The sequence below is a fragment of the Vicugna pacos genome, chromosome 17 (assembly GCF_048564905.1).
Source record: "Vicugna pacos chromosome 17, VicPac4, whole genome shotgun sequence".
Classification (NCBI taxonomy): domain Eukaryota; kingdom Metazoa; phylum Chordata; class Mammalia; order Artiodactyla; family Camelidae; genus Vicugna; species Vicugna pacos.
Window position 1 is genome coordinate 37488724 of NC_133003.1, and position 16405 is coordinate 37505128.

The 16405-nt window shown below is 41.4% G+C and overlaps 1 protein-coding gene across 2 annotated transcripts in view; it reads left to right on the forward strand.

Annotated features, from left to right (window-relative positions):
* Positions 1–2812: 2812 nt before the first annotated feature.
* MITF (melanocyte inducing transcription factor) overlaps positions 2813–16405 on the forward strand; it is a 311298-nt gene continuing 297705 nt past the window's right edge. For both annotated transcript variants that reach the window (XM_072941684.1, XM_072941685.1), the window contains exon 1: positions 2813–2977. The gene's annotated coding sequence lies outside the window, so the exon portion shown is untranslated. The remainder of the gene's footprint in view (positions 2978–16405) is intronic.

A 16405-nucleotide genomic window follows, 5' to 3' on the forward strand; every position in this document is an offset into this window, starting at 1 on the left:
CCTAGGACATGGTAGCTCGTCAGAAATATTGGTATCTTTCTCTTTCTGATTCAAGAAGTCCTTTCATGGTGCTCACTGCTAGGATCACCACGCTGGTGAACAGCATGAAACGTCTCTGACCATATAATTGTGCTCCGTGACAGTCATCAAGGAGATACTTGACTCAGCCAAGCCAGCATGAAAGCCTGACTCCCATAGACTGTCAATCTCAGTAAGTATCATTTTAGGCTTTGAGGCATTCTGTAGCCTAGTAGTACTGAAAAGGCTAAAGAGAATGATGTCTCCAAGGGGAAATGAAAGCTGCGCTAAAGAAGAACAAACAGCCTGTCGAGGGGGGAAAAAAAGTGAGTTTGGATGTTTTTGTATGCCAGGCTGAAATTCTGGCAATCAAATGCTGAAGATGGAAACGTTAGAGTTCAACTTCTGTAACTAAGCTGTGGCTCCAGGGGAGACCTGGGGCCCTGAATCAAAGGAGGTCATTTTTTCTAATCAGTATTGTTCTTACATCAAAATTCCTAGCTGAGTTGTTTTTCTGTAAAATGACATTCATTTTGGTGCAAAGGTTTGAACACTTAACTGGCACACCCTGGTGTAAATGGCACTCTTTTGAGCATGTTGACTGATTCACTGTATGAAAGAGCAGGATTTGGACATGTCACAAGTACCTGAATATCAGTACGAATTGCAAAAACATTAGCGAGATCAGAGTTGATGTGGTATCTCTAAATATGATGATTAATCAGTAAAAGTAGGGAGGAGCATAAGGCTTTTACCTGTAGAATTCTTTTGGTCAAGTGTTTATTTTAGGATTTTATGGTGGCAATCTCTAATATTTTCCTCTTGCTAGCAGTTTTATTTATAGTTTAGGGCATTCTATTTTGCTTCTTCATAAAAGATGTTAGGGCCTGAAGAAAGAAAATGTGTTAGATCTGAGAGACTCAAGAGCTGGCACAATTGAAACCTTGCCTTCTCTCTGTCTAATGTCTCCTCTCCTCCTTTACAGTGTGTACAACAGAGAGCTGCAAACAACTGTGAAAATGCGAAATCTAAAAAAAAAAAAAATTTAATCCAGCCATCCGTTGGTTAGGTCAGCAAACTTACTATAAATTTTTTTTGCATAAATGTTGTAAGTATTGCATCCTCATCATGGAAAATTAAAAACATAGTGAAATGTAGTCTCAATAAGAACTAGCCATAATCCCACAAGGCAGAGACAACTAATGCTCTTATTAAGACTTGTGGCACATATTTTTTCTCAGTTTGTTTGCCTTTTTATATGTCTTTTGAAACAGAGAGCCTTTTTTCTGTTATAATAGCCAAATGTATTGATCTTTTGAGAGGGATTTAGTCCATACTTTTATTTCTACAGGCAGAAATACAAAAAAAAGTTTAAAATACTTGCTTAAGTTTTCTTGCAGTCTTTTATAATTTAATTTTTCTACAAACTTACATTCATTTGGATTTACTTTGGTATTAGGTGTCAAATATAACCTTCTTCATCCTTTTCTGTGTATAGATGATTATGCAACACCTTTTGGATAATCCATTCTTCTCTATCATTTATCATATGTCCATCATATATTGAGAACTTATACATAGTAGGGTCTCTTATGGACTAGTTACTTATTACATTCAGCAATGTGTCTATTATTATGTGAGAACTACATGGTTTAGACACTTGTTGCCATATATTGTAATATTTAATATGGCATATATCTATTCACTATTTTTGAGAAGTTCCTTAACTTTCTCCAAGCACTTACTGACCATATTGTTTGCCAGATAATGTGCCAAGAAGTGGAGATAAAAATCTGAAAAACTGGATAGGCTTCATATTTTAACGTTGAAATGTTTAAGTGCAATTAGAACAGTAAATAACTGAAACATCTGGCACTTAGTACTTTCCCTGGGCCAGGTACCATTTAAGTGTTACAGATACTAACACATTTAATCCTCAAAACAATCATATGAGATAGGTACTATTCTATTCTTCTTTATTTATGATGCAAATTGGGCACAGGGAGTATTTTGCCCAAGGCTCATGCAGTTAGTAAGTAGCAAAGTCGAGATTCAAAACTAGGCAGTTCTAGAAAACGTAACACTCTGACATTGCTGGTGAAAATGTAACATGGTGCAACTACTGCGGAAAACGTTTGATGGTTTCTCAAGGAGATAAACGCTGAATTACCACATGGTCCAGCAGGCCCACTCCTAGGGGAATCCCCCAAAGTATTGAAAATAGGTACTCAAATTCTTGTACGTGAAGGTTCATACCAGCACCGGTCACAATAGCCAAAAGGCAGAAACCACCCAAATTTCCATCAGCTGATGAAAGCAGAAACGCAGTATAGTATATCCATCCAATGGAACATTCTCTGGCCACAAAAAGAATGAAGTCCTGCCATTCGCTGCAACTTGGATGAATCTCAGAAACGTGCCTGGTGAAAGAAGCCGGACACAAAAATCAGTCACATATTGTTACCTACCCTCTCGAGTCGGTCCCCAACAAGGGTCCTCCTGCTCCCTGTCGTTTGAGCCAATAGAACGTGACTGAGTTTGGTTCTGAAGTAAAGGAAAGCTTTATTCTCTGATGAAAGGAGAGGTGCAAGCTCGCGCTCTGGAGCACAGGTTCTCCCGGAAGGGCTGTGGGCAAGGCTGCTCCATGGGGCTCATCCGGGCAGGTGGAGGGGCGGGGCTTTCACTGCCCAGCGCAGGCGCAGCTGTGCTGTTCATAGGCGTCCGTTCCAAGTGTGCGCGCGCAGCGTCTCTGCACACCGCCCGCCGCCGCCATCTTGAACTGCAGAGTCCGAGGCAACGCCTCTGCGCGCGGCCAGTCAGCGCACCGCCCTCCACGCTGAGGTGTCTGGCACGGCCATTCGCACTAGGAACTCCAGTCTGAAGTGCTTGGGGGCAAGAACTCTGCACATGGCATCCTGTGAGCAAGTGAAACTAGATGAAGCACAAAGGAAAAGAAAAGGTAAAAAAAAAAAAAAAGGTTGGGCTTTATTTTATTACCCAGGTTCTATTTTTATTCCTCAGGAATTGTTCATGGGTCTTGCTGTTGACAATATCGATATAATTTTATTTATCTGAAATAGCTAAGCTAGATAAATTCATAGAAAGCAGTTTAGTGCGGCTGCTGAAGGGAGGAAGGGATGGGGGAGTGACTGCTTAATGGATAGAGTTTTTTGCCCGGGGCGGGGGAGGGAGTTGAAAGTATTTCACAGCTAGGTAGAGATGATGCTTGCAAAGCATTGTAAATATACATGCCACTGAATGGTACACTTTAAAACGGGTCATTTTATGTTACATCAATTTTATCTCAATAAAAAGGGGAGCATTTTCTTTTTAAGAGTTCTTGCTATTATGCTGCTAGAATGTAAAGTCGTAAACCCAGACTTACCTGATCCTGAGGGCCAGGGGTAGCTGCACAGAGGAGCTGATGCTTGAGCTGGGTTTGGAAGGATGAGGAGGGGTTCACCAGACAGGGAGTATAGTTTGTGAAAATTCAAAGGCATGAAACAGAGGAAGGGAAGGTAATTTGGTAACGACGTCATATAGCATACAGGGCTTCCGTGGGGAAAAGGGACGTGTCAAGAGATGAAGCTGAAGAATGACATTAAACCAGCACTTACCGTGCAACACAAAGTGCACATTTTTCAAAGGTCAAAGGTTGGAAATCTCAAGGGCTGTTTAGGGGTAGCAACATAAACTCGTTTTGGCTCAGGGCACGTTATTACAGTGGTGTCCAGACATGCACAGCTGCTAAACCCCAGCGTATAACCACGAGCTGCTTATGGGTCTCTAGTTGTACTCTGAGCCAACTTTAAACAACCTCATACATGTTCTCTACAAAGACATTCGCTTACCTGTCATGCCTCTGCACACATACCATTTTAATTTTTCCTTACCTATAGCAGATGGTGTCAGTGCCCTGCATATGTTCCTTTGACACTGACCATTCCTGGACCCTTTGGCTTGACTTCCAAATACCCATGCCTGAGTCTTCTTGCCTGTGGTCTTCCTGTGCCCCCAAAGCCCACACTTTCCAAGTGCACAGCAGGCCAGAAATGCTGGGAACTATACCCCTCCAAAGCAGCCTTTAACACATGGCTGTTGGGAGTTGGTGGATACATACGTAGGTACCCCAACACCCTCTCCCACCACATGAATTAAATCTGAGGTGCATTTTCAACCTGGTCTCCCACAGTCCCAGGCAGAATTAAGTGCCAGGTGCTTGCAGTGGTCATTTGCTTGATAAATGCACCTTTCTTTATTCACTTCCTTCTCTTCTTGTCTTACTTCTCCACTCCCCTACTTACGATTTTGTCTGCTCAGAAAAAAAAAAAGATTTCAATTCAGTCACTTCCTCAGTACATCTGTCAGAGTCTTGTTAGGAGAAGAAAATCCATCCTAGGAATTTCAAACACAGGGATAGGATGCAAGAAATTGGTTACCCAGAGATCAGAAGCTGCTTTTCCTCTGGCTTGAAACCAGTCGCCTATACTGGACCACAGGCAAATAACACTCAGGGAAGTCTTTCCAGACTCCAGGACAAGGTAACAGCCTCCTATTCTCTGCTTCTATAGCTCTCCATTGCTTTAGTCTAACTTCTGTTTCTGTGGCTGTGACTCACGTCTCTCCCGCTAGATGACAAATCTGAGAGAGTAGAAACAACATCTGTGTTTTGCATCCCTAGAGCCCAGCACAAAATCTGGCGCGGAACAGGAGCTCACTGAGTATCTGGCAGAAGGAATGACTGTATCGGGTGTTGTGCTGAAGTTGGCTTGTATCAGCTCATGAAAACCAATTGTGCAATTTTCTTCCTAACCTCCTAACATACTCAGTGATGTCAGCTTGGCAGTCTAAGACAAGACCGACCATTGTGGGAGTGTTTACACCATAAAAATTGACAAACATGGCAGCTAATGGCTGTTTTATTTGGAGAACTAGTTGTTAAAAATTTGCCAGCATACTGCTGACTTAACCCTGTCTCACAATGCAACGTACACAACGTATCCGTTTCCGCTGAAGGTCTTAGCACCTGGCTACACGAGATTATCATGACTTTCACTGAAGGTATTAGCATTTGGCTGCATGATTGATTGGCTCATATAAATTCAGGGATGTCTCCTGTAGATTTTTACTGTTCCATTATTTAACCAGTAGAAAGAAGAATCAGAAATCGCAAGTTGGGTCAGCAATATAGTCATTGCTTTCAGCATGCACGGACACTTGCAATTCTGGCCCACAGCCTTTTCAGCAACACACAGGACTCAGATAGGTATCCAGCCAAGCTGTCTTTCAAACCTCTGCAAGCCCAGGTGCCTGCTGATGTGACTCCAATCTTTCTCTAGATTCAGTATTTTAATGGATTTATTTTTGTGCGTCGGAAGTAAGTGCTTTCCACAGAAGGCTCAGGTTCTGCCCTGTAGCCTTATCTAAGCACCAAGGAACACTACAGAGAACGTAGTAACTTCGCCTACTAAGGGAAGATGGAAATAACTTTTTAGAAAGAGGGAGGTTTGTGAGCCTTTGAATATCTCCCAAGACTGCACTTTGAACCAGTCATTGCAGTTAGGTTGTAGAAGGATATTTTAGAATGTGAGGAGGTGGTTTAATATATTTTAAATGTAAAAGCAATTCTGTTTTTATTCATTTCTAGCCCATAGGAAAACTGGAAAAGTACACATAAAATATGTCTCCTACAATCTCTCTGTGTGATAACATTACGTGTTTTATTTTTTCTTACTATTCTTTTTATATTACCCAGTACATGTATTAGATTTATAATCAGGAGAAGTATATTATGAACTAAAATGCAGCCAACATTTCTTTTTCCCCTTGGCATCCATGTCCACTCCATGTAAAACTAGGAGGGTGGTCAACAGTGTGGTCTGTTCTACCTCTGCCTTTAGAGGTATGTTGACATCTGGACCAGTCATAGAACCACTTCATCCTTAACTCAGGGATTCACCCAGGGCTAGGCTTGTGGCCCTTGGAAAACACCAGTACAGGTCCCTTCTTCATATGGCTTGACAATGAATGTTGGGAGAGAGAAAGAAAGTCTCTCCCTTTTGAATTATGAGCTATAGGGATATAGATTTAGGCTGAGTTTTCTTCCCTTACTTGCAGAAATAATCTTTCTGCAAATGAAGCCAAAGTACCATGAGAAGAGAAATGAGAACTGAGCGGTAGCAGTGTCCAGAAACATGAATTTAATCTTCTGGATCCACCTGTTCCTGAGGCCAAACCCATCACAAGATTTACAGTTACATGAGCCAGTGAACTCACTTGTGGTTTAAGCTAGTTTCAACTAGTATTCTCTCATTGGTCATTGGAACCATTTTTACTAAAAACCGAATGGAAAGACTGCGTGTTACAGCCAGAGATTAAACTGGGTGAACTATTAGGTTATTCCACACGATTTGCGGGAAAATTATGGTCGTTTTAACTGAGCCTTAATTTTCACATCAGTGTATAGTAGCAATCCTTTATCACCAAATCTTGAATCCAATGCAACAAATCAGTTATTGAGTATCAATTGGCTCTGATTAGTAAGTGCCAGGACACACAGAGATAAATATGAAGGTTTCCACCTTTGTGGAACTTGTAATTATTACTTATTTTGTAAGAAGAAGAATGAGGATGAGGGAAGAGGGAGAATGAGAGAGAGGCACACAGGCCTTATAGTAGTTGCTGCCAGAAGATCTGCGTGCTAGTTCTACTTTGGGGACTAATTTGAATCTCTTTTTCTATCTCCAAAAGTAAGATGAAGAGGTTCAGAAGTTCTCAGAGTTTTGCCTAGGAACCTCTAGGTTCCCCTCGACCCTTTCAGGGGGATCTATGAATTCAGATTTTTTCCATAATGATATTAAAACATATTTGCCTTTTATAGTCATTCTTTCACAAATGTAGTGGTTTTCCAAATGACATGATGAGCAATAGTGTCATCACTCTAACAGATAACGGGATATGTGCTTGTCTATTTTTGTGATGTCTACACTTTCTGAAGGCAGTAGGCCTAAGGGGTAAGTATGTCTCTTTTCACAGATGAATTCAGTTTGTTCTTACTACTCCTGTTGTGTTCTATCATGACCTCACTGATGTCTAATAAATTATTTCACAACTCCTAAATTTTCCCTGTACACACACTAAGGTGAAATTAGAAATGAATACGTTTTGTTATTTTATTTTGCAGTAATACTATAGTTTTTTCAAAAAGCTCCTCAATTTAAAATTTTACCTGAATTATTTTTAAATTTATAGTTCATTCTAAAATGAAAGAAAATTTATTTTTTTATTGTGTTGAGAGAGGAATTGTTGGCATATAAAATGGACTTGCTTTCTGATCTCCCAACCACACTCTGTATGTCTAAAGGTGCTGAAAAAGATAAAACTGCGGATCAGAGAATTCTCTGCCTCATAGAAGGGAGAAACAAAAATACAATGTGTGCCATATTTATAGATGTTAATAATTTACCTTATTGTGGTTTGTACAACAGCACATTTTCAAATAGTATTTTGGTGCCAGTGGAGACATAAGTTTGAGACAAATCATTAAGTGTCTGAAGAAAAAGGAATTGAATTTTTTTAATATAGGTATGTTGAACTCTTTAAAATCAAAAGTCATCTGTTACAGATTTTTAAACTAGAAAGGAAACAGCTATTGAAGCATCTTATGGGGTAAGAACTTTGTCAGAGAAGCACACACAACAGCTGATAAACAACATACATCCTCCACCGTTGACATTGGATACCGGCTGCCTGGAAAGTCAGTACAATAGCAGCAAAATTTAGGAATTTTGAAATAATTTATTAGACATCAGTGAGGTCATCATAGTGAGAACACAGTAAGAGTAGTAAGAACAAACTGAATTCATCTCTGAAAAGAGACATACTTACACCTTAGAACTACTGCCTCATCAATTAAAAAATCTAGCAGCAAACATAAAGATCACATTAATATCTCATCTGCAAAATTGCATTATAGCTTATAAATGGTTGACTCTGAAGATGAGCCGGGCTTGCTGTTTCGCTTGGATGTGTCCGCTTTCAGCCTCGACTCATCATCACGTAGTATCTTTCTGGTGAATGCTCAGCATCAAATACAAGAAGGCGCTAAAATATTCATATTTTAGGTATGTTCTTGGACGTCACGGTTCAGTCCCGGAACAATAGTTTTGCTATTTGCGCGTCTGGTACAAAAGCAGCGATGAGTGAAAGCTCTGGGCCTTCGCGTGAATGAAGGCAGCCACACTTCTAGCAGTCGCTGCATGCTTCACTGCCATGCACTCACAGGAACAAACAACAACTTTTAAATAAAAATAATAAATGTAAGGTTCACTGAAGAGTGAACTTGATGAAGCAAATTATTAATTTTACTGAATCCTGACCCTTGGTATTCTGTGTGACAAAATGGGAATTGTGCTTGAAGTATTTTTGCCTAATTTTGAAGTGCTGTGGTTGCCCTGAGGAAAAGCACTTCTGCGATTATTTGAGTGACGAGCTGAACTAAGTGCTTTTCTCATGGAATGGGATCTCGGCTTGAAAAACTACTGATAGACAAATTGTGACTACCCAGACTTGGACATTTGGCAGACTTTTCCTTGAGAATGAACAAAATGAGGCTGCCACTTCACAGAAAACAACTGACAGTATCTCTTGCCGATGATAAAACTGGAGGTTTCAAGTGAAAAATGAGAATTTTGGAAAATTTTATAAAGCATCACTGTGAGCTTGATACCATGAATTTAAAACCTGAGGTTCTTCTCATGAGATTGGTGGGGATATTTGCATATGTAATTTTTGATATTTTAGTGAAATGTGCAACATTGGGAAGATCTGTATAACTCAGTGAACTAGTATTTCGTGTGGTTTATCCATGATGTTACAGAATCACACATGGTGAAGTTAGACCAATGGATTTTAATGAAGCAGAATACCTTGTTTAATGAAACAGACAAGTTCATTGACATGGGTTTCAGGTTCCACATTGGAGCTAATCTTTAAGGAACGACCTCTTGTCATCCCATGGTGATAGCTGACTGAGAGCAAGCTCAGTAGCCCAAAACCATTACAAGCTTTTTCTTGCATCACACCTGCTAAAATCCCATTAGGAAAAAAAAGAAAACCTGTATCATACCATATACTTTATTTCTCATGTCTCATGACATGCGCCACTCACAAGGAGCTGGGATAAGGACACTTCAGAATCCAGCACCACTTAGAAGCTGGCTGAGGTAGAAGCCCGGTCAAAGCAGAGTCCACCGTTCTTTTAAGCTTATCACCTGCATACTCAAGAAACAGTGAAGATCCATCTTGTAGTAGAAACTGAATTGCCAGGAGAATTACATTTTGTGTAGGAAATCTAAATTCACTGATTGGTTTTATTATGTACACTTAGAGCATCTCAAATTTATCTATCCCGAAAGGAAATCCTAACTGAAGGAGGATCAGTAGGCAGGTCTTTTATGCCGACTCCAGCCAGTTGGTGGTAGCTGCCTGGATTTGCCAGCCTGAGAGGGATCTTGAAGCCAGAGAGGAATTGGTGTTGGCAGAGATGTCTGCCGTGGGTGAATACAGAAGGGAGGAATGGTGTATGCATGCCATTGTTAGCTTATTTTTGCCTTCAAGATGTAACTAAAAAAGCAGCCATCTTTTACATGAGACGCATATAAGAAACATCATTGAAAGAGGTGTAAGTATCTTACAAATCAATTAGAGGCAGCTACACGAAATATGATTCTAAAAAATTTAAACAGAAATAAGCAGCATCTGTTGAACTAACCTTGTAAACACAAGCAGAACAGTCACAAATGCTTCATTCATTCACTCGTTCAAGAAACATTTATTAGGAGCCTCCCTTGGTCATGCACTACACCAGGTACTAGGGAAACTAAGCATTGTAAAATTTGCTTCATGTCCCAGCCCCCCATATGGTCTAAGCTCAAAAAGCTGGAAACTCTCCATTTTCTATAAAAGGGGTAGCCCTGGTCTTAGGTAAGTTTTCAAGGGCATGTTGTGTGTTGTTAGTGCTAAGCAAGGAAGGTGACCCAGTAGAATTAATATTACGGAATTATTTGACCCAGAAGCAACCTTTTAACATTCACAATAGTTTTCTGTTCCAAGACTTTGCATACTCATGGCACAGGCTCTGAAGGAAATTGTATGCACACATTAATTACCTTTATAGGTACAAATTATCCATTGCTGCTTTCTCTAATGAGAATATGACATGTTTACTTGCCTGAAATGAGACCCATTATCCTCTACAGCAGATGTGTAGCTGGATGGGTTCACATCAGCTCTTGAGCTCTGACAGCTTTTATCCCTCTGTTTTGACATGTCTCCCGGCTTCGCGTTAACAAACAGAAGGAATACCCGTGGTAGTCCTCATGCTGCTCGTGCAATGTGTGGTCGGTGATTTCTACACTGTAATTAATATTTTGGATCCTCACTCATTGATTTGGCAAAGAAAAAATAGTAGTCCATATTTGACAGTTGCCATCCTGACTGGCCAAACTAATTGTGTTGGAAGGAAATAACCTATTCCCCCAAATCTGCCCTGGTGACTCGGGTCACGATGAAGCCTTTACCTCGCCAGTCATGGCTGTAGCCATGGCATGTGTTACCTCACCTTGGCAATAGTCTTGAAGAAACCCATTGCAAAATACTGAACAAGCATGATAAGATGCTTTCAGAATGTTCTCAACTGAGCCAGCTGTGTTTCTCTACATAGTACTGTTTAGCAATACCAGGGCAGGAGGAAAGATAACATTGCAAAAACAAATGATCTTGACTCTTGAGTTGCATTTTCTGTTAAAGTTTCCCCAGTGGTCTTTCTGACTGGAAGGCTGCCAGCTTGGAGTCAAGAGCTTGGGCTTTGTGGCCAACCACACATGGATTCAAGTTCTAGTTCCCCATTTATTAACCTGTATAAGCCTAGTTTCTCATCCATAAGATTATACTAGTGATACTTACCTCATGGGGTTGTTGTAAAGCTTACATTACCTGCTGGATACAATGTGATCGGTACCAAGCTGGAGTTCAATAGATGTTTTTCTCCTTCCTCTTGGATCCAAATCACTTTATAGAACTTCCATGTTAAGAGGAGTTTTTGTGGACTCACCAACATTTTGTAATTTTTTTCAATACCTTTAATAACTAAAGGTTGGTGTGTTTTTGTTTTTGTTTTTATTTTTTAATACAAGTACATGGTAAAACAGTGAAGTGAAATGTTTGCATGTTTTGGCCTGTTATTTTTAACATTATATCCATGACAATTATTTCTCCTCTCTCTGGCCACTGTCTGCTCTTTTAAGTAGATAAACACCCAACCCACCTACCCATAGCTGTTTTTCTTCTCCTTTGCTGCTGGCGGGGTGACAGGCTCTGTATGGCACAGTAGAGACTAAAAGGAACCAATGACCTGTCACTCCTTTCATCCAGCTTAGGAGTCCTGTCTGTTTTTTGGCCACGACTCCAGCTGCTGCTTTCACGTCTTTGCTGGGCAGAGCAGCAGTAGTTTTAGGACCCACCGAGAATACAAAGGCCGTTTATTCTTTTCTTCTAGCTGTTTCACAGAGCCCTGGGCATTCTTACTCTGGCAAAACACAGCATGGTTGGGATAAGCCACGTGGTGTTTTTCCAATGCCGCCAGCCTCTATGGTGCACATACCACCAACTGTCAGTTCTGGCTGCTGTTTGTCTTTGCTTGTTCGGGCCAAGATGCTAGAAATATCCACGAAGAATGGGACTTGGAGAGTCCCCGTTTCTTGTAGTCAAAGCAACAGAACTTTCCTCCTCTGTGCTTCTCCAATAGGGATGATCTGTAGTATCTCAGTCCTCAAAAGGGATTGATTGAGGCTGGATGTGGCCAATGGCTGCTCTAGGGACTGGGGTAGGGGAGGTGGTGTCTCAAGTGTCAGGAACCAATGAGAACCTGAGCGTGGCTCAAAAGTATCCAATGGCAATTCTTCTCAGTCTCCCTCAGTGGATATGGGGGTGAGGGTTGGGGAGAGAAAATTTTCCTGGTACCTCTGAAAAAAATGGAAAACCACTTAAAAACCCCTTAAGTTGTCCAACCACAAAAAGAATTCTTAAGTTGTATAATTAATTGTTCGTATTTTGACAAAAAGTATTCTTGGGGAGAAATTCCCTGCAAGTGGCCTTTATTTCTGTATTCTTTTCCCTAGTGAGTTGGAAAGTAGGGAATTTACAGCTTCTCACTATTTTTATAAGTATAGTTTTGCTTTTTAAGTGCTGTATTAGGCTTTCAGAAAATGTGTGTTACTATTGTAGCAGGCAAGCAGTCTGGGTGGTGGGAAGAGTGCAGACTTGAAAGCAAAAAAGTTCGTGGTGCAAATCCTGGCTCAGCTACTGCCTTTGTTACGTGACCTTGGAAAGTCACTCAACCTCTCAGAGACTCTATTTTTTGGAGATTTTATTTCTTCGTCTATGAAATGGTGACGATTCAAGTGACTTACATTGTTTGAATATCCTGGATCCTCTCCTTTGAGAGTCTTATCTCGTCTACCCACTTCTCGTAAGGTTCAGAAAGAGTTAACTCCACAACAGGTTGAAAAATGACCTGATCTTGACCAGAGGCTTCATCATCCTGGCATGATCATTTGTCCGTAAATAGACACGTGATCCAGGCCAGGCTAATGAGAGTCCTCCAAGGGACTTTTCTGCCAAATCCATTAGGAAAATGCCCTCTCTTCCTCTGGGGTTGCAAGTCGGGTGGCCAGTTTGTCTGTTTGCCGGTGGCTTGCTCTGTTTTAGCAGTGAATGTCCCACATCCCAGGAAACCTCTCAGTCCTACTGAGGATAGTATGTCATCCAAATCTCTGTAAGAATGATATAAACCCGGAGTTGCTACAAGGGGCTTCATGGAAAAGTGGTCTCCACAATGGATCCAGTGCACAGAGGAAAACAGCTGAGGAATGTGGAGAGACACAGCAACAAAGATCACATTTGGGCTCCCACAGCCAACCTTGCTGCAACGCGGACGTGTTATGGAACCTTGACTGGTTTACTTCCCAGATAAATAGACTTTCGCTTGAAATTGTTCGTATGGGCTCTCTGTCATCTGCAATCAAGAATCTTTATTATCATATTCGTGGATTGTTGTCCAGATTGAACTTGATTAATGCGAAGTGCTTAGCACAGTGAGAGAGAATGGCTCGAGGATTGTCATCACAGCTCTGTCTAATGGCACAAGTGGCCCTGACTTATCACCCCTCTTATATCCATGCCACATACCATGTAATTCTAGTGGCCTCCCACTCTGCCTAGTCATTTCTTTAGCCAGCAGCTGTTAGCAGATATATGCTTGGGAGACTGGACTTGCTTTGGCTCTTTCTTTCATCAACATGAGAAGAACATGCCTTAGTTATTCTGTGGGAGGATAAGACCTATGGAGCAGAGCTGGTCAGCCAATAGCCAGCTGAACCCCACAGACTCATGGACTGAATTAGCTGGCCTTAGAGTTTGGAAATACCTTATGCAGCACTATTGTGGCCATAGATAACCAACAAACAGGCTAATATCCGCGGGATGCTTACTATGTGCCGGGTACTGTTCCAGAGGCTTTATGTGTATCATAGCATTAAATCTTCACAACAACTTTCTGAAATGCTATCAGTTCCACTTTACTGATGAGCAAACTGAGGCACAGTGAAGTTAGGAAGCTTGCTTGTATGCAGAAGAGCCAGGACACAAGCAGAGGCAGTCTGACTCCAGAGCACTTTTTACCATCGTGTCTTAATCTTGGTCTTTACCATTCTGCTCATCATATGCGTGCTATAAGTCAGGATTTCAGATTGCAGGTCGTAATTCAACTGCTGGGTCATGAAATCAGCTGATTAGGTCATAAACAGCACTTTAAAAACAGAATTGAATAGAAAGTATCAGGGTACTGTTTCATAAACCTTAGGTTTCTTTCATATATATTAATATTTGCACATCCTGAGCTGCCTTGTAAAATGTATTTCTCACTGGATCATAGTCAGAAAGCTTGAAAGCCCCTGCAATGAATGTTAGCCATTCCCATTGTTATTTCCAAATGCTCTTAATTAGCTAAATATTGTTTGTGCCAAGTTTGTTTTTATCCCCCCCTCCACCCACTGACAACTGGTTCTTTAGTAATTAAAGAGCAGTTTCCTGACTTTCCTAGAACAGAGACGGCTGCATTCTCATAGCCTCTTTAGAGCTGTCGTATTTCAGATGTCACCATCTGAGCCTGCTTTTTCTTCTCTAAGGGGACAGGAAATCCTGTCACTGTGTGAACCCAGGAGATTCCTTTGTACTGAGTGAACAGTCAGACCCACAACCACAAACCAGGCAAGTTAACTCCACCCCTAAAAAGACAGTGTATCGACTGGGGAGATTTTACATTGAATTGAAGTTTTTAGGTTGGCATTTTCCCTCAAGAGGCCTCTGCTGGCTTAAATGTGTTCATCAGTCTGGGAGCTCTGTAACTAAAATTTATATCAAGTCGTCTATGCTCTGGGGAGGCATTAAAATCAATGCTGTAATTGAAAGGCAGTGAAGAGCCATTTTGGGCACATAATTTTGTCCATTTACTCTCTGTTAAATAGTGCCAACCGAGCAGAAAAGATGGGGAGAGATGTGAAAGGTAAAAAAATTCTGACATAAATAATTTTTCTCTTCAGTCTTGGTGTCTGCCATTCCGTGAACCCAAAAGGCTATAGCCAGCACTTTCCGACTCCACTGATAAGGAATCCTCTTGTGTAGATGGGCTTGTTTGACAGCGGTAGTTTGAAGTTCCATTTAGACCAGTATAATGAATATATGACAGAAAACGTAGAATACTTTCAGGATGATGCCTGCTTGTTGCATCTTCATTCGCAAAGCAACCAGGGCGCTAAATTAAAGGAAACTGACTTTGCCTTCTATGAGAAGGTGTTTTGGCATGTACATCGACAGTTACGTAATGAAACACAGGTGTTTTGGTGATGATCAGGGCAGTACCCTGCTCCGTAGGCACTGAGGTTTTCATTGCCTAAAAGAATTATTCCTCCTGCTCTTCTCTGTGTGGTAATGAGGTTGTCTTCCATTCTATACATCCTCCAGAGTTTTCTCGACTTTCACAAGAGGGTGATAAAAGGACCTTACCTCCAGTTAGGTTTCCCCTGGCTCATTCAGGTCTGAGGTCACCCAGATATAGAACAGCTTCTTTCTGGGCCAGCAGCTAAGATCCCATTCAGTATTCTCTGTTTGCTTTCTAGTATATGGAATCACATCTTCTGCAGGGGTTAAAAAAATTGTGTGAAGTCAAAATCCCCTTGAAAAAAAAAAAACCCTTAAGTTAACCATAAGGTACAGTGTTATTCTCTCCATCATTAATACCAACAGGCAGTTTTTCTTCCAGCCCTGGAACAGATGGCTGGTTCTGTGGTTGACACCAGATGAAGCAGTTGGCTTGCACTTAAGGAGCCATGTTGTTTGAGAAATACGTCGTTTTATATGCCAGAATCACACCTCCGGACGAGGCGATTCTCACTCTTTGAGGAGCACGAGGGACGGGAAACCATCTGAAGGATACAGATTAGTGTCTGCCACCTTAGGATGCTCGTGGAGTGCATGTCCATTTAGTGAACGACTCATTGTCTTTAAACTGTTTTCTCCTTCTCGTCTTCCTTTAGTCCAGTGAGGCCATGGGACTTCACTGGCAGAGAAGATTTGGCAGCCTCATTAAAGGGAATCAGGAGACTCGAGATGGCACTGAGCAGGTCACAGGCAGTCACAACACTGTTGCTGCTATGGCAAGGGTCCTCTCACAGTGTCTAGAATGCCGTTTACTTTATCTTCTCTCTGTGATGTGCTACAGTTCAGGCAGAACGGTCGTCAGCTTTGACTGTGCTCTCTTATATACTGAAGAAACGCATTTATCAGTCAGTCTTTATTCATCCTGGGCTTCACTTTCAGTGACATCCAGCAGTGTACTGGTAAATTGACTCTTTGAGGGAGAAATAAAACCCTTATTTGTAGTGCTTACTGATTGCCACGGAGTAAATACTCCCACCAACGCTGATTTTAAGTGACCAACACGAAGTCTCTGAACAGGAACTTGGAAAGAGTCAGCACAAGCCACTCTCCTGAGCCGGCTCCAGCAGCCACAGGCTCCTCTTTTGTCTGATCTTGCAGTAAAGTGTACCTCCTTCTACAGGACGTCCTGTGAGCCACTGGGCTCAGCGTTCAAATGCCATAACCACATGCAATAATCATTCTGGATATCGGACACAATTTCACAGCACATCTATGAAAGCTTTTTAGCATGGAAGTGTGTATGACACACTGGCTGAGAGGGCTGTAAGTAGTTGCCAGGGGATATAACCGTTTGCTCTTCCAGGTATTCTAAAATTGTACTTTGGATCAA